The 25956-nt window shown below is 31.9% G+C and overlaps 1 pseudogene; it reads right to left on the reverse strand.

The window, feature by feature from the left end:
* Positions 1-11643: 11643 nt before the first annotated feature.
* On the reverse strand, positions 11644-19118 carry LOC127734298 (microfibril-associated glycoprotein 4-like; annotated as a pseudogene).
* Between the last annotated feature and the right edge of the window lie 6838 nt (positions 19119-25956).

Consider the following 25956-nt stretch of genomic DNA (forward strand, 5'->3'; position numbering starts at 1 on the left):
TGCAAGGTTTTAATGTAACGACGGAAAACGTGATTAGTTTCCTTGTACCGGAAAATTAGCTAGATCGAGATCTGTTAAAAAAAAATATAATCTGTGTCTTGAGTTTGAGCTCCCTTTTTTTTTAGTCATTTATGTCTCAACTGAACATATAATTTAAAGTTTTGGAGTTGTGTTCTATTTATTAACATGTTACTTATACTATATTCGTTTTTGAGAAATACATTTAGCTCAAACCAGTAACCAATAAGTCCTGTCATTTCTTATTACACATCCAAATAATCTGTTCAGAATTTTTGACAATGTTTTAGAAATGCCTAGGTAGACAGACATCGGAGTTTCACATAAATGCTTAAATGTTACACGAAGAAAACTCTGTTGGAAAATAAACTAATCCACATGACACACATCTTTAATACAAAAACAGAAACAAATAACAGATGTAATGCATTTCTTTTTGCTCAGCACTATTTTATTCTTTGTTCTCTCTTATGTGTAATAAATGTATTGACATTATTTATCACATAATTTTTTTAAAACAACAATCTTTTATTTTTGTATTCTGTCGATATAGTTTTTCTGCAGTACTTGACTTCACTTGAAAATGGTCTTTGCGATTGCGCATTGGCGTTAACATGACAAAACCCTATCCTATGATAAATTACAAATTGTATTGTCAGAAAAATGTTCCAGCCATCTTGCAAATTGAAGTTCCGGACTTTCAGAAATTTTTCAGTCATGTTTGGTATCAATGGTTAGTTTTTAATTGAAAATTTATCTTCCATTAAAAAGTGAAAATATTGCACAGCATGAAATATAGTGTGTAACTATTTTCTTGTTGTACTGTATGTTTCTTCCACAATGTTTAGACTGAAATCGGCTTTAACAAACTCTTGTTCCTTTCTGAATTTTGGTTAGAACCCCCACATATTTCAACATTGCTGACTGCTGTACTAAGAATAAATTGAAATCTGTCTTAGGAGTTTTCTTTAAATGGAACATCAATTAGCTCTTGTTCAGATTGATTACATTCCATTGTATGTTTAAATGATGAGGCAAAGGTATTTCTGTGTGAGAGAAGTGTTGAACAAACCTCAGTCAGACCAAAAGTAAATAAATAATGCAAATAATCTAATCAGAGCCGATAATCCGAGTAAATATGTTTTAACAAGCTTTTCGAAGATCTTCAGGAGCATTACATAGACCAATGTACAGTGAAATGAAACCATGGTCAAAGCCCGTTGCTAAAGTGATATGTGTACTATTGTACTATCTTTTTAGTCAACCTCGACATGTCAATGCCGTGTTTGTCATGTCAAGAGAGAAAAACCAGGTGAACTGCGGCATGGTTTCGTTTTAATCCTCGATTGTATGACGGAAATAAGTTTATGTATGGTGAAGTTATTTAGCTCTATATAATCGACACAAAATCTAAGTATTTCACCTACTCCAAGGCTTGACTTGGAGTATAGAAATATGTTAATTCCTGGACTGACTTCTCCCATTCCGACGCTATAATATTTGCTAAAGCTGGGTGTCCGTTTGAATGTGTGGGATGCATAATTACACAGCCACATCTGGTCGGAATGGGGACGTTCAATCATATGCCTCGCAAAGAGATGGTTTTACGCTCACTACGCGTTTATGTAATAACATAAGCAACACGACGGGTGCCACATGTGGAGCAGGATCTGCTTACCCTTCCGGAGCACCTGAGATCACCCCCAGTTTTTGGTGGGGTTCGTGTTGCTTAGTCTTTGGTTTTCTATGTTGTGTCATCTATACTATTATTTGTCTGTTTGTCTTTTTATTTTTGGCCATGGCGTTGTCAGTTTGTTTTCGATCTATGAGTTTGACTGTCCCTCTGGTATCTTTCGTCCCTCTTTTATGAACCCTTCCAACAACTCTGAGTGGTCTGTAGGTAGCCTTTTGCTACGATAAATTTACTCTGATCTAACATACCTTTATTTCCTAATGGCAGACCATATTTCCCACCTTTCACCAAGATCAACCCCTAATTTTCAGAAACTACTTATTGTATGTATTGTTAATTTGTACTCGTCATGAACATACATGCAATGTTTGCCACTGGACGTAAAGCAAACAACAATAAATCAATCTATCAATCAATTTACTCCATCTAAACGACTAAGATACACAAGGAACTTTCACTTTGTTCCATACTACCAATCTTTTTTTATCTTTCATTGTCTTATTAATCTTTACTCGTTTTGCAAATGAAATACGTCAAAGAGGTTAATGCATGGATTTGTCCTCCGATTTTATTATACTTCATGTCAAAATGCCAGATTTTGATTGATTAATACGAGGGAGATAATTTACTCTATCCCTTGACAAATACACTATTACCCTTCACGGAGACATTTTATCAAGTGAGCGCTTTATTAAATACGGATAGTTATTATGTACAAGACGTCACAATTTATTACTTTGAATTTGAAATTTAATAGACAGTAATAACAGAACGTTCAGTATAATAGATTAAATGACACATATCTGAGAGGGTGATAGAGCAGATTGTTACCCCTTGAAAAGACATTGTCAACCTTGGCTTTGCCTCGGTTGACAATGTTTTTCTCGGGATAACAGTCTGCTCTATCACCTTCTCAGCTATGTGATATTTATATAATGAGATGGGTTCTATAAGACAATGAGATAAAACCCAACGACATTAAACCAAAAAACATTTTGATTTCACTGACCTTCAACAGTAGACAGGTAAACTATACATTACGTACATTACGTCAGCCTATAAATAGCCCGAGTCTTAAAAATAGCGAAAAAATTAAACAGGGGCTATCAAAGAACTGCCTACAAAATTTCAAATGATAAAACACTTAAAAAAATTTTCAGTGGTAAATAGTTTTTCATTGGTATCGTATCAGTTTGTACTGTTTGTTTTTGATAAGTACATTTGGCACAAACCTTAAACAAATAAGATATAACAAAAGACAACTTTTATTGTGTTATAAATATGATTTGAGTTAAATGATGTATACTTATTTCTGAATCAATTGTTTAGCAAATATGAGGTGTATAGTTGATATATTATGGACACGTATTGATATTTAAATACAATATTAATTTGTAACTATTACAATGACTTTAGCACATACACTAAATCTATGTAGTCTCAATATAAACGGGATCAGTTCAAGGGAAAAAAGAAATAGAGTTATAGAATGGATAAAAGCACAAAAAAGCCAAATTACAATTATTACAAGAGGTACATATTAATGAAAATATTGAAAGAGAAATTAATAATAAAACGGAATATGAAACCTTTTGTAGTCACGGTACAACAGCTAGTAGGGGCGCAGCTATTTTAATTAAAAAATCACTGAGCTTTGAATTTATAAATAAATTTAGTGATAGTGACGGAAGATTTGTACTAGTTAATGTTCAAATAAATAATTCTATTTTCACATTTTCTAGCATATATGCACCGAACTGTAAAACTTCTAGAAATTCCTTTTTTAAACAAGTTAGCGATAATTTGAAAGAACACAGTCTGTGGATACATATACTAGGGGGAGATTTTAATGAGGCACTTAAACCAATAGATAGAAAGTCTTTTGTGTCCAGGTAAATTTATTCAACCTGTTAACGGTTTAAAACAGTTAATAAAATCTAACAAACTATCGGATGTTTGGCGAAGCTTTAACACAAATAAACAGCAATTTACATGGAGGTGTAATACCACCATTGATTTCCCCCTATTATTCTTTGTTAAATTTGCACTTTTCAAAAAATTGTGCAGAATTTATCTTTGTTTCAAATAAAGAAATACTTGGCATGAGTAAAGTTTTATCCTGTCCAGTACTATAGAAAAAATTTCACATAACATTTCATTGCATATAAGAAAATAACCATCACTGGAAGTTAACCAATCAAATTTTCCCCCTTTTTTAACCTGTGTACAAGCTTTAGTAACCATGTAACCTCAAGTTTCCAAAATATTCTATAGAAACCCCAAATAAAAAAATAATGATGCTTTGAAATACCCAAGATATCTATATGTTTATGACCCAGAAATGTTTTACTGCAATGAAATGTAGGATCAATTACCTACAACTGTCAAATTCAAGGGAATATTTTTTTTCGACCTATTTTCGTATGCAACCGGATGTGACGTACTATGATTTGGTGGTATTACACCTGGAGAAGAAAAGATAAATCATAAGCTAGTAGATTAGACATGATCTTTTTCGGGTCAGAATTTTTACCTCTTATAGAATTTTGTAAAATTAAACCTGCTGTTATACAGTCTACTGATCATCAAAGTGTATTTCTAAAATTTAAGCCAGGGTTATCAGAAAGGGGAAATGGGTATGGGAAAATAAATAATATAGTATTACAAAATAGAGATTACCAAGAACTTATTAACTGCTTGATTGATAAATATTCATTTGAAAAGGATACATTAGATTGTAGACTTTTATGGGATGGTTTTAAAATCAAGGCAAGGGAGGTAACTACAACTTATTGTAGAAATAAAGCGAAGTCCACAAGAGAGCGAAGGCGTAGGTTTAGAAAAGGACCTGGAACAAAAATGGAGCTTATAGACGAGAGACACACTGATGAAAATTATAATTTGGAAAAAGAAATTAATGATGTAGAAAAAGAATTAAGTAAGATTTATGATGAAAAAGCAAAAGGGGCACAAATTAGATCTAGAGAAAAATGGGTTGAGTTTGGGGAAAAGGACAATTCTTATTTCCTTGGTCTAGAAAAGAAGAGGCAAGTGAAAAAATCTATAAGTAAGCTTAAAGGAGATGATGGGGAATTAATTTCTAATCAAGAAAACTTACTCTGTAAAATAAAAAAATTCTATGAAAACTTGTATTATGTTAAATCTTCAAATAAAAATTTGACTGAAAAATATATCAATGACACAAAGCTAGAAAATAAAGTAGACGAAAAGGATAAACTGATATGTGATGGGAAAATTACAGTAGATGAATGCACACAAGGCATTTATAAATTGAAATTAAATAAATCTCCAGGGCTTGATGGCCTTACAGTTGAATTTTATAAACAATTTTGGGATAAACTTAAATTATTAGTTGTGGATGTTCTAAATACTTGCTACTATAGACAATGTTTATCATTTTCACAACGGATGGGTATCACAAACTTTCAAAAATTCACGTGGAATAAGACAAGGACGCACTTTGTCGGCTCTATTGTTTGTTTTGGTTGTTGAAATATGGCCCAAAGATTAAGAAATAATAAAAATGTAAAAGGTATAAATGTAAAACTAGATGGGAAAAGTCATAGTATTAAGATTTCACAATTAGCTGACGACACAACACTTTTTTGCAAAGATAAAAACGATGTGGTAACTGCAATGAACGAAATAGAAATTTTGGTTCTTTTTCAGGTTTATTATTAAATAGAAATATAACAGAGGGCTTATGGATTGGGAAATTGAAATCGTGTAAAGATAAAATTGTCGGGATTAAGTGGGGAGATAAACTTATTACAGCTCTAGGGGTGTTTTTCGGACATAATAAAGTGGAATGCCAAAAATTAAATTGGGATTGTAAAATAAAAAACATGAATAAATTATTTATGATATGGAAAAAACGAAATCTATCAATTTTAGGGAAAATCCTTATTATAAAGACTTTAATATTGCCTTTATTTACATTCTTAGGAAGCGTCTGTCTAATTTCAGAAAATTATCTAAAAGAAATAGAAAACAGAAGCATTAAATATATTTGGGATGGAAAACCAGACAAAGTTAAAAGAAACCTGATGATAGGTCCATATGAAAAGGGGGTTTCAATATGGTTGACTTTAAAAGTTATTTTGTGGCTTTAAAAGCATCATGGGTAAATAGATTGGTAAATGGTAAACTTTCGACTTGGAAGCTTATACCATTTGAATATTTGAATGTTTCAAACAGAATACTGTCAATATTTAGCATGAATTTGAGCGATACTAAATCTCTAAAATATTCTAATAAACAGCTGCGCCATGAGCGCATGATACGCCCGTCGTCTTGTGTGTGAATTTTTATACAATAATCATAAATAGTTTCTGACATACGGCCTGACATGCGAAAACCCCCTTTTTCACAAAAAACTCAATATCTCTAAAATAAAATTTTGAATCAAAACCAAAGAGTATACAGATCTTTAGATTAATATAACTAAGAATTGTGTAAAATTTATTAAAGCAATAATCATAAATCGTTTCTGAGATACGGCGCGACATGTGAAAACCCCCCTTTTTAAAAAAATAAATCAATATCTCAAAAATAAAATTTTGAATCAAAACCAAAAAGTATACAGATCTTTAGATTAATATAACTAAGAAGTGTGTAAAATCTTAAGCAATACTCATTAATCGTTTTTCAGATACGGCGCGACATGTGAAAAACCCCTCCCCCTTTTTTTACAAAATACTCAATAACTCAAAAATAAAATTTTGAATCATCACCAAAAAGTATACAGATCTTAAGATTAATATAACTAAGAAGTGTGTAAATTTTTAAGCAATAATCATAAATTGTTTTTGAGATACGGCGCGACATGTGAAAAAAACACACACCTGGTTTAGTTACTAAGTCCCGTAACTCAAAAAGTTTTAATCTTATTTTCACCAAAAAGTATACAGATCGTTTGACCATCATAAGAAACAACTATGTTAAGTTTCATGAAATTTGGATAAGTCGTTCTCAAGTTACGGTGCGACATGTTTACGCCGGACAGACAGACGGACAGACGGACAGACGACATTTGTATACCATAATACGTCCCGTCAAAATTTTAACGGGCGTATAAAAATGTTCCTTAGTTTTTTAAAAAAGTAATAAAGTCCTGGAATTTGAGTGGCGGGGGCAAACAAAACAACCAGATACATTTATTGATATTAGAAAACAAATAATACGGGGAAATAAATTTATAAAATTTGGAAATAAACCAATTGTATTTGAGAACTGGATTAAGAGTGATCTGATTTACATAAATGATATCTTAGATGATACAATGTCATTATTGGAAATCTACATTCTAAACAAATTAAAATTCAAAATAAACTGGATCGCTTAATTTCATGAATTAAAACATTCTATCCCAGAAGAATGGATCCAAGTTGTTTAAAAAGAAAATTCGGTTAAAAGTATAGTTAATATTCAGAGAAATAAGATTATATGGAAAAATCATTATACTGAGACTCAATTATTAACAAATAAAATGTTATATAACTCTTTAATAAGTATAAAAATAGAGCCATCAATAGGAATAAACAGATGGCTTAGAATCTTAGAAATACAAGAAACTCTAAATATGAATTCATTGTACCAATTTATTTTTAAATATCTGACTGCAAATATAAGTTAAAAATATTTAGACGGAAATTATTACAATATATTGCAACAACGAAAAAACATTTATTGCAATGGAAAATAACTAAGACAGATCAGTGTATTTTTTGTAACCAAGAAGAGGATTATGCACACTATTTTCTATATTGTTCATATTTGACTAGATTTTGGCAAAAAGTTAATGACCTCTTTAAAAAAGTAAAATAGATTTTGTTATTAAATTACAACATCTTATATTTGGATATAAAATCACAGATAGAAAATATTACTTTTTGAATTATCTTATAACGATACTTAGTTTTTCTTATAACGATACTTAGTTTTTCTATCTACAAGTCATATTATGTATCCGAACAGAGAACAAAATTTGTTGATGTCTATAGTATTTTTGAAAATGAATTTAATAAGAGAGTAGACAAAGATAGATATAATTCAATATGTCCAATGTTATTGTCAATTAAAAATAATTTTAGCAACAGTTAGTCTTTATATAGGACACTTGTACATTTTTATAAGTTACTAAGTTTAATCAGCTGTTTATTTCCCTGGATAATCAGTAGAGTGTAACAGGATAAATCAAGAGAAGCTTGGACTCTTGGTGAGATTTGTAACAAGCAAGATTTGATGAATAAATATTATTATGTTGTTAAAAAAAAAAAAAAAAAGACAACCAGTGAAGAGAAAAAACTGCATGCCATCTTCCAAGTTGATAAACAGAGTTTCTGAAATTTTCGCAACTATAATTGGTTTTCAGTTGAAAATGGTTTCCACTTTTTAAAAGTAGCAGTAAAAAAGAAACTGTAAACAAAGAGATATGTCTCGCCTTTTTGTTATTTTGATACATGTAGTAAAATGCAAATGTTGAAATCTCCTCTTCTGATATAAAAAATTCGAATTCCTGATATCAAAAATTCAAATTCTTGGTATCTCTTGATATCAAAAATTCATTTTTTGATATCAGAAAATCAAATTTGTGATATCAGAAAATAGTCTTCATTTTTTTATATAAAAAAAATAGAATTTTTGATATCGGGAATTCTATTTTTTATATCAAGAATTCTAATTTTTGATATAAAAAACAGGGAATAAATAGTAAAACGGCGCCTCATAGAAATTAAAATAGCAATACTTTAACATGTAAGTTATGCAAAATATTCAAAGTCAATGAACCATGAAAAAATCTCCATGGAAATGAGATGTGCCTATGTTAATACAAATGCATACCAAATATCATTGACACACCACGAGTATTTCCCCATAATGATAAACTGACCTAATCACAAACTAATATATGTAAACTTAGCAAAAGTTTCAAAGTCAATAGACCATGTATAAGGGGGCGGGGCCAAATAATCTCCATGGAAATGAGATGTCCCAATGCTAATACAATTGCATAACAAATGACATTGACCTACCAGTAGTGGTTACCCATAGACTGACCTAATCACAAACTAATACATTGTTGACGCCGCCGAAGCCGGAAACAGCATACCTTAATTTGTCTCGCTATTTGACTCCATCAAGGCGAGACAAAAACTGAACAAAATTGGGGATTTTTTTTATGGTCACACAATGACTTTTGTAGTTTTGTAAAATCAGTGAATGTTTTAACTTTGAATTTTCCTTGATACACATCATAGTGTTGAACCATTTTGACAGACATATTTATTTTCCTAGATACACATCATAGTGTTGAACTATTTTGACAGACATATTTATTTTTCTTGATACACATCATAGTGTTGAACCATTTTGACAGACATATTTATTTTCCTAGATATACATCATAGTGTTGACACATTTTGACAGACATATTTATTTTTTTAAAGAATCGTTGGATTTAAAATATACCTTGCATGTGTCTTCTCGATAAAATTAATCTCACGATCCGATATCGGATCTTTCACGAACTGGTTGCAATACCTGACACCGTTACTTATTCTTTCACGATCATATTTCTCGATTGGTTTTCTCGTTTGAATAGTTTTATATTTTGTCATTGAGGACCTTTGTTCTGTGCGGTATAGGCGTTGTTAATTGTTGAAGGCCCGTACGGTGACCTCTATTTGCGAACATCTACGTCATTTGGTCTCTGGATGATAACTGTATCATTGGCAGTTAAGCCACACCATCTTGTTTTATATCAGTAAGAGGACTCTTCTTTACCTTGTATATAAAGGTTAGATTCCATATATACACGAGGGAGATGAAAAATAACTGATTGGTTACTTTTTCGCTAGTAGTGGCACTTTTTTCTATCATAGACAGTACAGGGGAGTGCAAAGTCTGTAACACTGAGCTCTTTCCGTGAGACTACCCTTCAAAGGAGTAGTTTTAAAGACAGTGATAGGCTATGAAGATACAGAAAATCTGAAATTTTTAACAAATATTACGTGTTATTTTTATATCTTTTCCACGCCATTGTTCCTACAAAACCTTTATGAAAATGAGCAAAAAAAATTGAAGAATAGAGAAAAATTGCTTAATAATACAGAAAGAATTGAAGGGCCCCCTTCCACACCTTTATACAATTAAACTTTCTATCATAGTGTAGATTATGGTGATCATTTTAGTAACAAAATAAAAAAACAAAAAACAAGACAAAAATAAAGTTTATAGTTTTCGATATCCGTCCTAGAAAACATTTGGTCTCATTTGTTTCAATGATTCTAGAAATGAAGTTTGAAATATTTCTGACGGACTAACAAACAAACACACAAATTGACGAACGAAGAAGACTTGTTTATGGTTTTTACAGTTAATGCATTGGATGTATGCTTAATAATATCTTTATCTTGGAAAACAAGTTTGATTGTTGGGATTTATAAATTGTTATTTTCATTCAAAAATGCGAATACTCTTAATATTAATCTGTACCTTGTGATTTTTATGTGCATAGTGCTGATTTATTAAGTCAAGTCTTTTACCCTGGCTACTGATTTTTATAGTTTGTTGGTAAAGATCTCTATCCCAGCTTATGGATTGAGCGCTCACACATATGTTTAATCTTTTGAATAAAAATAATCTCAAGGGTAAACAATTTAACACAGTATGAAAATCTTAAAAAACTATTGTTTTTATCGATGCTTTGATATAAAATGTCACTTAACTCCGATAACCATTGTGGATACAACGGTATTCAGAAAACAATAATAAAAAAGTAACCCTCTGTCACAGCGATGGTGAAACATGAGGTTTTCATAGAAACATTTAAACATGTACCGGATTGTCTTTAAAAAATGACTAAAAGCAAGGTAATAATTTGACGAAATAATGTTCCCTTTTCACGATTAAGTATAATAACTTGTTTGCATGTTGAACAACTGTTAATTAAAAGGTATTTCTTCCAGAATCGTCTATGCTTTTAACTGTTTGAAAACGTGAAAAAACATTTAAGTTATTATGATTTTGATTCATTTGTTGATCTTTCGGATCATTATGGAGATGTGGCATGATTGCCATTTAGAAAATTTTGCACTAAAGACCAAATGTTGTAGATACATATATTAGCAACTAATCAATAATTTTAATCAATTAAAACATAACTAAATATGTATTGCCAATTAGTTATGAAAACTTATGATCCTTCATCCTGTCGATACTGTTTACTTATTCTTTAGCATTACAGGTCATGTTTTTCTAATAAAATTATTCATTAGGTCTTTACAGTAAATCCGTTTGGTGTATACTATAGTCTGGGAGAACATGATTTATTAGTTTTAATTTGCTTTGCCCTAGCTTTTAGCACCTGTAAGAACTCTTAGGTACTTTGTGTCTTTTGTTTTTTATGTTAGTTTCTTTGGTGCTTCGTACCAATCTGTTGAGTCAAGCCATTTCTAACTGATCTGTATAGGTTTTTTGTGGGTTAATTAACACAACTGTCTGAAACGTCAAATGTCAACGTTGCCTGATGGCGCTACAGTCATGTTATCATGTTTAAGTGCAAGTACATAATTTATAAACTCAAAGTTGATGATTAGGATGTATAATGCGAATTTTCTGACCTGTCAGTCCACTAGAAGCTGCAAAGACCATTTGTAGATAAATTAATGTAAAAAATGGTGTAATAAAGTACAAAGTTTCTTCAACAGTATATGGTAAGGATAAATGTTAGTTTATCCCTCTGAAAATGTCAAGCGAAAACACATGAAATTATTACGGTAACCTGTAGTTGTTTACAATTCTCGTCCTTTGATCTCTGGTAGATATATTAATGGCAATCATTTTACCCAAATTTGTTATGTTCTTTGCATGCATGATCAGTAATAACTTTTTTCATGACAATAACAAAATCTTTTTCATTTCATTTTATTCAAATGCTGAATAATTTCTATCTGTTTTACTTTAATTTGTTTTGCCTCACTTGAACTATAGCTTCTAAGGAATTGCAATTAAAAAAGAAATTTTGATAAATTAAAAATTTTGCGAAGGTTATTTATTTTTTCCTACGAATCATCATGTTGGTTGTCTTTAATGAAAAGTAATGGCCTTTCCAAGTTTTCCAATTAATTCCATCAGCATGTGAAGTATGTTTCCCGCCAAGATACTGTCCATTCAAGTTTGAATAATGACAGGATCCGTACCACCATGCACCTTTAAACAAAGTAGCATAGTTGTTTCCATTCTGGTCGTTATCCTGGTCTTTCGTAGTAAAGTTCTTCCCATTATGGTTGCTAAGTGAATCACCTTTGAAAAAAGTAGGTATAAATTCATCATCATTCCCGTAAATAACAATGTTCCTTTTCTCTCCATAATCCATTTGATGACAATTTTAAATTCAAGGTTTCCAAAACATTTGTTAAATAAATGAATTCTATTCAAAGTGACGAACTGTAAAACCTATAGTTCGAGCTACAACTATTTTTTTCTTAAACACAAAATAAAATTCTTACATTAAAATTTTTCGTCACCCAAGTTTTAAGCAACATAAATGACATATGTCACTCCATGAAGATTTTTAATTATTGAAGATGGATTTATTTTTCCCATGTAAAATATATAGTATTAAAGTCGCTTTTCATATGTGAATATTCTGTTTTCTTCATATGATTTGAAATAAAACAATATCTGAATGAAAATTTGTTAGGAAGAGTAGAGTTACATTATGAAGAGAAGGAAGTGATGTGTATATGTCAATGAAACGGAACCCAATCATGTAAAAAATATGTTTCTGCACAAAACCAAACTTTTATAAATCTTATTTGATAAAAATAAGTAAACAAACATACCAACGTTGCCAGTATAGGATGAAATAGTCATCATGAATTTTGAATCTTCATTTCCGATTTTGAAGTTTGCATATTTTGCATATCCAGTATGATTGTCCTCCATCGTAATTAAGAGTTCGTATTTGTCTTTTAAGGTAAGGATATGGAGATGTTCGTTGCCTATATATAATGCATCAAAACAATCATTATTGATAATATGTTATATATAGTAATTTATATTATTATGTATTATATGCAGTTAAATGCAACTTCGTGGATTATTATCTATGTTTCTATACTAAAAAAAGTTTCAGTTGGCATGATAAAGAGATATGCCTTGAGTTGTTCTTTTAAAATCTCTCAAATGAAAGTGTATGTTTCTTACATGTCCTTTTTATCCGGAAATCAACAATGTTGATATACGAATGAACACCGATAAAGAAAGTAAAACAAGGAATATTGGAATAAGTCACTAACAGATAAGAAGATGTAAAAAATAATTTCGGTCATACTAATATCGCCACTTTGACACAGTCATGCTAGGAGCAAACGATAAGATACAAATTCCATATATGGAGATTTTTTTATTTTTCTAAAAAAAATTTTAAATAAATTGACAAACCTTTCTAGACTTGTGGAAATTTAGAATACAGCCTTGTTGTGAAAGCCTTTATGTTTTCTATATTGTCGTTGGGTTATTGTTTCATTCTAATACCATCTTTATGTCACAATGTTTTTCATTGGCTAAAACTTACCGTCAAATTAGGAGATAACTATTGTATTCTAAGCTTGCATTACGTAAAACGCAAGTTTTAATTATCAAATTGAGTTTACCTGTGCCTTCAGGAAATACGTCAGCGTAACAAACTGTCTCTTGCGAATCATTCGACATATGACAATTTTTTCGATTTTCAAACAATTGGTAACATATTTTCAAATATCCAGAAAGTTCTGCAAATGTTTCATTAAATTAAACTTAAAGACAGACACTATATATCAGCTTCAGAGGAAACAGTACGAGAAATAGAAAATTTTTACAAACATTATAAAAAAATCTGTACCTCATAAAGTCAGATCTTATAAATTGGCGGTTAAAAAGGTATATTTCTAGTTTTCTACATTTATTAATACATGTTTTATTTGTGAATGCATAATAATAGCATGTAAAGAAAATACAGGTACAAAACATTACGAGAAAGCATACCAAGCCAGTGTTCTCCATCAAAAGTTCCAAATCCAAATTTATAATCATTCCATCTTCTGTAAACATCAACCTCACCATTTTGTCGTTTTTGGAACATCTATGATAGTAAAGAGTTTCGTATTACTACTTGAAATGTCGATAACACCTTTATTTTATTCGTTCGTTTAAAAAATCTCAAGAATTAAAAATCGTAAAAACAAATATTAAAGGAAGTCATGCTTCAGCAAGTTTTTGGAGGGGTTGTATGTGATCTGTTACAGTTATACGGCTTTCCGGCATTCCTATGTTTTCCAAGTTTTTCAAATCGCTCTCCTTCCCGAATCTGATAAATTATAGATACATTATTTTGAACTTTCTATTTCTTTAGCAACAATCCAAAAGCTTCCACAGAAAGAGTATAGTTTTTCCAATTAATACGACATTCCATGGCTTGCGTTTCCTATTATGATTATGATTATGACATCGAGGAATGCGAAACATCATTGAATTTTACTTACCATGAGCAATGGAGAAGAAACTACCAACCCTCCCGGAGCACCTGTGCTCACCCCGGTTCTTCGTGGAGTTCGTGTTGGTCGTTCTTTAGTTTTGTGTGTAGTACTTTGTGGACTGTTGTTTGTCTTTTAGTTGTTTGTCTTTTAGTTGTTTGTCTTTTCGTTGTTTGTCTTTTTGTTGTTTGTCTTTTAGTTGTTTGTCTTTTCGTTGTTTGTCTTTTTGTTGTTTGTATTTTTGGTCATGAGATTATCGACCAATGGTGTTTGATAGCCCCTTGGTGCCTATTCTCTTCTTCTAGTTGCACTCATCTTTTCAAATGTTTTCGAACGCCATAATGATTAACCACGGTATCAGAGACCAAAGATCAAAATATAAGCTTGCATGCATACAAATGAAATATAAACCTTTAAAAAACATACTAATATAAAAGAAGTTTTTAGTGTTAATTTGTATTTGAACCACGCAAAAAATTCACTGTTCAACCCATCGGGATACACACATGTTTCTTCCTAATTAATCTTTTTACTGTCGGTGATTTTTGCATTGTTCCACTCACCGTCCATCCACCCCCATACGTTGTCCGTCTCCATATTACAATATGCATTGAATCCATCCTCAACTCCTTCAGGGTAAATCATATACACACCACTGCCTTTCTTGATATCGATGCCACCACAATCAGAAGGAAAACCGATGTAAGATCTGCCTATAAATTTAAAATCACACATTGACATTCTTATCCTTCTAGTCTAGTTCTTTGAGAAAGGCACCGATTCAGAATGCGATTCTGTGATTCCCTCTGATTTTTGTTTGTTACCTTGATTTGTATTTTTTTCAATAGATTTATGACATTTGAACATCGGTAAACAACAGTTACTGCTGCCTTAATGTATCGTTTATTTCAACATATCTTAAAAATCATTGAAACACTAAAAATAAAAATCGGTTATATTAAAACCCTTTAAAAAAAGAAAACAAATATTCATTAAAATGAGGAGATGTTGCACGATTGCCAAAGAGACAATTATCCACCAATAATCAAGGAGAAGGATGTGAACAAATTCAGGTCATTATTTAGCCTTCAACAATGAGCAAACCTCATACCGTTTACTTAGTTTTGTAAGGCCCTGGAATGACAAAATATGAAATAATTACAAAGGGAAAAGCAACAGCCTGATTTACACTAAAACAGTAAATAAAAAAACTATTTTGACAAACAGAAACCTATGAAAACCATTGGATTACAGGCTAATGACTCGGGACTTGCACCTATAGAATGGGGTTTCGGTTGAAAGTTTTGTTAGCGTTCAACCCTGTACTTAACTTTGAAAAAGAAGGCAGTGTAGATTTGATTTTTTCATGGTGAAGAATATTGCCTTTAAATTTGCAAGACATTTGATGGCACAAGGAATGTAATTCGGTTTCATCTTTCTTCTCAGTGCCGAAACTTATGATTGGTAATATCCAATAAGATAACTGCAAGTTTGGATAGATTTAAATATAGATTCTACCACTGCATCAAGTGAGATACGATATTTATCTACTGGAGACAGTTATATATATCTTCAAATTTAAAACGCGAGGTTCGCCGATCGTTTAAAATATTTAAAATTGAACTGTCGAGAGTGGATAAATATCGTATTGCAAGAGATTTGGTGGTGGAATTTGTTTCTCTAATGATTTTAGTCGATATTTACAGACAATCTTAATCCTTCTTTTCGAATGATCTGCAAAACTATGTATTCTTTCTATGTGACGTCATTAGGCATGGTCGCCTTTTTTTATGACGTTACAATAGGAAATTCAGAGGAAAGCAAGAAAATTTGACGTCATGATCGAATTTTGGCCAATGAACAACTGAGAACCACACGTTGATTAAATAAAAATAATCAACAGATCAGGAAAAGAATAAATCGTGTAAGAATTAGAGAAATTGAGATATCAAATTCCAAAACAAATTCCCCATAAATACAAAAAAAAAACGAAAAAAAAGATAAGAAAGCATCAAGAATTTTTTTAGATTCGAAGAATCAAAATGTCAAGCTACTTTTCAAAAGTTACAAAACTCTGTCTGGTAGCTTCTGATGAAACCCTCATAAATTGTGTTTTAATTCTCAAGTTTTCAGAATTTTCTCTCAAGTCAGAATTGATGACAAAATGATATTTTAACATCCACTTAGTAACATAATCTTTTGAAATTTAAAGTATCTATTTATGATGTTTATACTTGAATCATAACTGGCATTTTATACTCAAGCGCGAGAAACTGCCAATATGTTTTAAATGTTGTACAATGAACAAAGTAGGGACGGAATTGACTGCTCCTCAAACCACATCAAATAAGTAATGACATCTAGTGATTTTAAATTACATTGTGTAACATGTAGAATAAAGTATCATTTTTACAGTAACGACAGTAGTTCAATAGTTCGAAAATAAAGTCAAGTTCGAAGGCAGAAATAAAAAAGTATAACAAAAATACCGAACTCCAGGGTAAATTCAAAAAGAGGGAAGTCCATAAAAACTGACAAAATCAAAAATCCTTTTTGTTGTTAAGGATGAGGGATGGATAAATACTAAAAGAGGGATGAAAGATACCAGAAGGACAGTCAAACTCATAGATCGAAAACAAACTGACAACGCCATGGCCAAAAATAAAAAGACAAACAGACAAATAATAGTACAGATGATACAACATAGAAAACTAAAGACTAAGCAACAAGAACCCAACCAAAAACTGGGGGTGATCTCAGGTACTCCGGAAGGGTAAGCAGATCCGGCTCCACATGTGGCACCCGTCGTGTTGCTTATGCTATTACAAATCCGGTAAATAGTCTTATTCGGTAAGTCACATTCGTGAAAAGGGAAGGGTATTGTAGTTACGACATTAAGAACATATCCGATATCATCTGTGAAACGGTTATTCCATTACGGTCAACCAACTCGTGATGGCGTCTGTAAAATTTACGAAGGGATGATTTCAACTTCACCCTTTGGAACTCTTGGCTTAATAGCTTCCTTGTGAGCAGCAATCCTCTATCAAGGAAATCATGATAGGAAACACAAACCCGGTAATATCGTATCAATTGGAAGATATGTACTCCGCATGCAGGCGCTGCTGGAATGTTGCTACATAGAAATGGAAAGTTCACAATTGGGAAGGTGAAATCATCTCTTTTGTCGTAAAGTTTTGTTTTCAACCGACCCTCATTGTCAGTTTCTAGATGTAAGTCAAGACATGAGGCAGACTAACCTGCCACGTCCTGTCTGTGTTTATGTTTGATGTTTTTCTGCTTTGTGTCGATTTGGTGAGTTAAGCCTTTTTCAACTGATTTTTATAGCTTGTTCTTATGTTGTGCTGTTACACCATTGTCCCAGGTTAGGGGAGGTATGAGCGCTCACAAACATGTTTAACCCCGCAACATTCTTTATGTGCCTGTCCCAAGTCAGGAGCCTGTAGTTCAGTGGTTGTTGTTGGTTCATGTCTGTCATATTTGTTTTTCGTTAATTGTTTTGTTATAAACTAGGCCGTTAGTTTTCTCAATTAGATTGCTTCATATTTTTCATGTCGTAGCCTTTTATAGCCGACTATATGGTATGGCTTTTTCTCATTGTTGAAGGCCGTACGATTGCCTATAATTGCTTACATCCACACTTTATTTAACTTTGGTGGATAGTTGTCTCATTGGCAATCATACCTCATCTCCTTATTTTTATATTTATCAACAAACGAACAACTGCCATATTCCTGATCTAATAAAAAATTCCATGCATCCAAAATAGGAGCCGAACTAAATACTGTTTAACTAAAAAGTATTATTAACCCAGAATATTCGGTAATCATACATGGTACATTTACAAATCTCTGGTAGCTAAGTGTATTCGTAAGTCAGTACTTCAGACGTCAATATAGTAGATTAATGACTTAATTCATTTTTTTTTCTTTCTTACAAGCACAATAACGGAACGAATTTAGATTTTGAAATTAGAATATTCGACCACTTTTGTCTTTTAACCCATGAATGTGACGTATTATATCGAGTTCAATTCGCACAACATAATCTTCATCACATACGCTCGAGACCTAAAGTTTGAAAGCTGAATACAAAAAAAAAATCATTTATGAACATAAAAATTAAAAAAAAGAACATAGATAGGACAGCACTTTGTCTGAGGGAGTCGCAATCTGAGAACCAACGCACCATTTATAACCAGGATTCTTTTACCTTAATTTTGTATCCTTTCAATCACACCAGTCGTAAAGCACTGGTTACTGGGCGGAATCTATCCTAAATAAAAGTAAGTTTTTATTTTCTGATTTTTTGTTTTGTTTATCTATTTCGGGTAACCACAAATCTTAACATTATTCAACACCTACATATACTGTTCATTCTTTCGAAAGACAAATATAATGCTCAACCTAACAAAATTTGTCAATTTACACTAAATTTACGTATCAACATATCAACCCTAATTCAACAAACGACAGATATTTTTGCTAACTGTGATGTAAATAATGTACTATAACTTTATTTTGATAATACTCACTGGAAACGCTAACAGAACTCACTCTTATAACTTATTTTTAATAATACTTACTGGAAACGCTATTGTAAATCACTCTTAAAACTTATTCTAATAATACTCACTGGAAACCCTTACATAATTCACTACTATTACTTAATTTTTATAATACTCACTGGAAACGCTAACAGAATTCACCTTTATAACTTATTTTAATAGTACTCACTGGAAATGCTAATAGAATTTACTAGTACGATTATCAAACAAAATAACATCACAAAGTACCACATGGATGACTTATTGACCATCTTGGAGGATGCAAAACTCAAACGAAGAGTTATACATCGTAGTATATGATAACTTAACTGCGCATTATAATACGGACCGGAAACGTATAATTGCTGTTAGGGGAAATACTTGTGAGAAAGATAATGCAGATCTAGATTCATCGTTAATGTATCATTGAAATTTAAAAGGTGTTGTGTATCTAGTGTTCGGTTTGAGAACGTGTTTACAAAATTGCATTTTATTTGAAAATTCTATTTAAAGAAGCTTTTATGTATATTACATATATTATTATTTGTTTTCGGGTTATATTCTTAATTTGGTAATCGGCATGTCTTAATAAATTTGAGCCAGAGGGCTTGTCAAAATAACACATTCTGATATCTAGCGAAATCCTTGAGGGCTTTATTGAGGACACATTACAGTGTTTTTTAAAATAATGGGAATCGTAGAAATCTTTGTGAAGAACCACACTAATTTGAACACTTAATTCACCGAAGACAATTCATAATTCAAAAAACAGTCCACATTCTAAAGGGTACAATTTTTCACCTTACGAACCGATTTGTCTTTGCATTGATATGAAGCAGAACTTATGCAAATCTCAAAGACAATCAGAAAAAAAAAGTTTTGCAAAATTTCATGTTCAAAAATATTGATCATGTCCAGTCACTCACTTTGTTGACCGAACCGACGTGTCAGGGTCTCACTAAAACATGCTTGCTTGGTCCTAGATATTAAAATATCAGAATGGTCGTCTGATCTTGAGGTTTATATTCGAATGACGGGTGCTGCATACAAAGCCGGAGACGCCTACCACGTTTTGAGTTCATGCGATTACCTCAGTTTTCAATCTTGAATTGTTTATTAAAAATGGATTTCCGAGTTTTAAACATCAGAATACTTCTGTTGCGTCTTGCTAAATTATTTTGAAGTTTTGGTTGCGTAATATATCTTTATTATGGAGTAAAGTGCTTTTCTTAACTGTTTAAGTTGTACGTTCTTCTGTGTTTCCATTTATTAATTAAGGAAACGACTGCTTATAAGACAACTATCCACCAGAGTCAATTTACAATTTCTCAATATTAATATACCCTTTGCCTCGTCGTATGATGTTTACATATGTCAGTTTCACCATGATATGTTAACATTATACTGACTTCATTAGCAGGAGACTGTTCATAACGGAAACAATGCCAAAGCATGGCTATACGGAAGATCTCCTTAAATGAAACTAAAAACGTCTTACGTTCATTCTCAAGAATTGGTTTACCGATACGATGTGTCTGTATCTCAACTCACGAGAGACATTCTTTTGAGGTCTTATATCTTTAGATACCAGAATATCTGTACTAATTGTGTCCCATTCCTTATCATGACATTTTGACTGAGTCTAGATTCACATTGGGGGAAATACATGCACAGCAGGATACGCTTATTCATTTATGCAAATGGAGACAATGGTTATTTGTTTAAGAAGCAGTCTCCTCTTGTTAGAATCTATTTATACAAGAAAAGGGGTTTTGGTATTTCTGTTTTCTTCCGTGACACTTTTTAAATATATCAGATATTTACCGCATTGCTAATTCTTCATCCTATTGAATAATTTTCTTAATCAATATATTAAGCATTATTTTTTTAATGTTTATATATGCAGGACTCGGAGGTGCGATGGGGACGCTGAAGTGCGATGGTCCAAGTTGATCTTTCAGCCGCTTTGGTCCCCATGATTTGCTGCCTGACATAGTTTAACATATGTTAGCATGAAACCTTCATCTACAAAATCGTATCCTCATGCCTGCGAATCCATGTTGTATTTAAAGTGACGTTGTATTTGAAAACGTCACAATATTCAAGTGTCATGCTAAACCATCGCACTTCAGCGAAAGAACCATCGTACTTCGATGTGGACCATCGCACTTCAGCGTCCCCATAACCAGTGATCGAAAGTATGCCGCAAACTTTTTGCACGATAAATAAAGTCAATACACTTTATTTATCGTGACGTAATTTTATGTGGACAATTTAATAATAAAATGAATTACTAGAATTAGCAATGTTTTTGCTATATCAAGTTGATATAATGTTGTTTTATTCCCTAGATAAATCCTGCTTTGTAAGAACACCGTCACTCTAGCCTTATTTTATTGTGGTTACAGTGTTAATTTTCTACAACAAGTTAGGCCAAAATTAACCTGACTGGTCCCTACGTGTACTTCCCAATTTATCCTCCTCAGCGGGGAAGCAGCTAATTTTAAAGTTTTTGTGGAATACGTGACAAGTCTCGCTATAAGTCAAGCATAAATGTACTTGGCAATTTTTTACTTCTTGGACACTGTTCCGACATCAGATAAATGGATGAATGATTGTTGCGAGCTTTTTTAAAGTTTTTTAAGTTAAGTTCATGACTTGAACAAGTTATGAGATGGACCCTGCTTAGTACTATTATATAGACCTACACGCTGAATTTTTTGCCCTTGAACACTCTATTTTCTGATTCTATTGTGCTAATAGGAGAATTGGCAAATTTAAAATAAGATTAAAACAAATTTGAATTTCAAAGTCTTTGGTTTGACCTGAACAGAAAATGATGTTATTTCATTTAAACAGCTCATGTACATTTTGCTTTTTACTCAATGTCACAGGCAGACCATCGAACTTCAGCGAAACAACCATCGCACTTCAGCGTAGTTATCAACAAGTTAGCGTCACAATGTCACCATCGCACTTCAGCGTGTATACCAACGCCCTTCAGCATTGACCATCGCACTTCAGCGTGACCATCGCGGTTCGGAGTACCATCACGGTTCTGAGTCCTCCATATATAAGAAACATTTTGTCTTAATATCAATGATATTTGAAACATGTTGAGCCTTAAGGTTTTTTAACCTCGTGAACCATGACCTATGGCACACACTTGGAAAGTATTGTAATTACATTTTGACCTCTAAAATATTAAATGACTAGGACCAAAAATATAGCCAAAACGGGTAAGGTACTAAGAGGCGAGGAAAACCAATTGATGAAAATATGTCTTACATAAAAACAAAATCAAATCTAGGATGTACCCAATTAGCAAAACTATTCCAGCTTCTTCCCCAGATAAAATCATAACCAAAAAATGATAAGCTGTAATTCAAACCGTGCATGCTTTGTGATTTACTTCTTGTATCTCACATTCGAAATAAAAAAAGTTATCATAAGTAAAAATTATATCCTATGACGCTGAATTTTCTTGTGACAGCTTGATTTTTTTTTTATATTTAGGTAAAGGATCAGAAATGATCAATCTCACAGATAATGATGTAATTTTACAAGCAACTACACAATGTTGAATTGGATATCAATGTCGAAAAAACATACAGAAACTATTATACTATTTAAGATAACGCAAATTAAATATCAAACTGATAGAAGTACAATTAGAATGCACTTAAATGTCGCATTAAGGGTTTCAAGAAATTTACTTTCAATCACCATTTTTCGAGTTTCTATCCTACGAATGTTCTCTTAACATTATATGTTACTGTCTATTTTTTCTGTTGCTGTATAAATCATCAAGTCTGTGTTTTGTATCTAAAAACAAATAATATATCGATACATGCAGTCGTCATTAGCTATTATAATATCAAGTATTCTCGCCAGTAACAGTCGAAAGTAAGATTTAAGAATATTGCTATCAGATAGAAAATTTAGACCCTGAATACTTCTGAATTCATTTTAAATGTTTACTTTTTCTTCAGACATAATTTATTAAAACATGTGTTTAGTTCAGCTCATTTGAATTTAATCACCAGTTTCATTCCATTCTACGTAGCATCATAGATGTTGCTTTAAGAGAGTAATGGTAGCCTTTCCAATGGTCCAAGTTTATACCGTCAGCATCAGAAAAGTGTTCACCTCCTAGGTATTGTTAATTTAAGTTGGAATCGGGACAAGTTCCGTACCACCACGCCCCTTTATAACTTACACCACAGTTTCCTGTACAAGAGTCATTATCTTAATCTTTTGTAGTGAAGCAATGTCCGTTATGATGCTTTAAGGAGTCACCTTTAAAAACAAAAGCAAGAAGTTTGTATGCACACAATTTTTTTAAGTACTACCACCTTTTTTTCTGTCTCATTTAGATAGGATAAGGAAAATATTGATCTTCATCCAAATAATGTTTCTATTTTTTATGGTACAATGCTAAGCAAACCAGTTTTCGATATTTGAATATTCTTTCGCAGCATTGATTTCTTTTTCATGTTCGCTAAGTCAATAACGGTACCAATTTTACTGCACCTGATGCACATTTTGACAATTAATGTCTATTCAGTGATGCTCGAAGAAAAAAATATTGGAAATCAAAAATCTAATACAAACATTGACGAGCTGATAAAACCAAATAGGACGTAAAGTATAGCCAAATCTAGATGAGGATTCAGAATTGTGCATGAAGGAGATATGTTCCTTAATTAAAAATAATTTCCAAAATTTTATAACAGCAATTTCAATCATAAAGTATTCGTATTTTCGTGCTGCTAGGCTGGTGATACCCTCAGACTAACAGTACACCAGCAGAGGTATCGACCCAGTGATAGTAATAACATTACCTGATACGTAATATGACACTACTGAATATACGTGATTGTTACCGAGATAAAAAGAAGAAAAAAAGAAATCTAAGGGGAGAGAGGGGACAGTTAAAAACAGAGTAGACAAACAGTAGTTCAGAAAGCATCACAGAGAAAACTAAAATTAAGCAGCATGAACGTAGCTAAAATACTAAGGTTGTAACTATATAACATCATGAAAAGTTTTCCTCCAGATCTTTGTCACTTAAATCTTTCAAATATGGTATACTATACTACACAAGAACATGGGTGATGTTTGTTAACTGTGTAATGCATCATTTATTTTTTATAGATTAAATAAAAATAGATTAAATCGTCCTTCTAAAATTTAGCGGATCGTGGGACTTTTTGTCATATATAAATTCGAGATTGGCACAAAGGCCATAAACAAATGCATTCAAAGGAAAACAAGTCATGCAATTTATTGTAAGAATTACTGGTGGGAAAAGTTCAAACAAATAAAAAGATTAACAATTTACGTACCATTTTTCTTTATTGTCTTCTTTCGTTCAAAACTCAGTAAAAACAGTTGCAAATTACTTTTGTTACATACAAAACAGAATTTATTTTCCACAGCTCACGCTTATTCTAATTACTGAAGAGTTGCAGTTAATTCTTATTTCATTTTTTTAAATAAATATAAAACAGAACCAGCTTCTGGTAAATGAAATTGCTTACTACGTTTTCTTTAAATAAAAAAAAAAACTGATGATTTTCCACAACACAAGACTAGTACTCTGTTTGCTTAATTTTCCAGGTTTACACGTAGCCATCAATGATTTCTTCATAATCTGTTATCAAATACTAGTAATTCAAAAGTGTCAAAACCATTACTTGTGTGTTACAATACAAATTGGAATTCAGTAGGATCCAGAATCGTCCTAGTACAAATTGGAATTCCAATATCTATTACATAAAACCTTTACTAAACCCTGACATACATACAAACTGCCATATTCTTTAGATGCTTGTCCAAAGTCAGTGGTTGCCGTTGGTTCATGTCTGTCTTATTTGTTTTTCGTAAATTGAATTGTTATAAATTAGACCATAAGTTTTTTTTGTTTGAATTGTTTCACAACTGACTATACAATAAGGGTTTTTCTAATTGTTGAAGGCCGTACGGTGACCTATAATTGCTTACTTCTGTATCGTTTGAACTCTGGTGGATAGTTGTCTCTTTGGCAATCATATAACATCTCTTTATTTTTTATAAAAATTTGGTTTGGAAGTTTGACTGTACTGTACAAACCTGATTACAAACGGGATATCACATCCAAACTTTTAAGATGATGTTATTTATAGAACCCGTAGATTAAGATACGATGCATATACAATTATTGATCCTTTCTAATTTCGAAAAATAAAATTGTAAAATGTTTAGGAAAGGTTATCAATTTAGCACTGTTATTAGATGTTTGTCTTGTCTATTGTCTTCTTCGGTACTTAAGAGAGACGAAAGATACCAGAGGGACATTCAAACTCATAAATCGAAAATTAAATTGATTTTTTAAAAACTTTAAACTAAGAATGTTTGGCTATACAGTTATGAACACTTTTTTTTTCATTGCACAAGCCCATGTTTTTATCCGACTGTTTGTAACTTATTCCCTATTATCCCATCGGAAGTGAACTGATTGATATTATAGTGTGGGAAAATATGGTTTATTTACTAGTTAGAATTTATTAGTAATCAGTAACTGTCTTTTTGCTCAGGTTTATTCGTGTGCTGAGAGCCGATCCGACGACTCCAGCCTTTTCCAACTGATTTTTGTCCGCCTTCCATTGTAGTTGACCTCATTTCATGGTTGAGTGACTGCTTGAAAAAACATTAGTTTGTTTGTCATGTGAAATACTCAATTATTGTGAGTAAAAGGATAACTATATTTGGTATATGGCTTCCTTATGGTATAAAACCACTAATTCATAGCCCCATTGCTTTCTATGTTAAATTCTGCAATTTCAAGCATTAATGGCTACTTTGTCTTAAGTTCAAATAAAGTGGCAGTTATTTCATGTCTAAACTGTACCTTATCCTGACTTGTGCTGAATAAATCAACATACCTTTAATTGCATATTAGAGCGTACTGGTTCCCGGAAGTTTGATAGTACAAAAACAGGAACTTCTGATTTGAACAACAGGCCAAATGAGCCCTCCTATTAATATTTCATATACTTCTTTATTATTCAAATTAAACTTTCAACAAGGGTTCCACAGTGATCCCAAGTCCCCAAGCTTTCATTTGATACTAAAACAACCTAAATATTCCCACTATT

The sequence above is a fragment of the Mytilus californianus genome, unplaced genomic scaffold, assembly GCF_021869535.1.
Source record: "Mytilus californianus isolate M0D057914Y unplaced genomic scaffold, xbMytCali1.0.p SCAF_3, whole genome shotgun sequence".
NCBI lineage: Eukaryota > Metazoa > Mollusca > Bivalvia > Mytilida > Mytilidae > Mytilus > Mytilus californianus.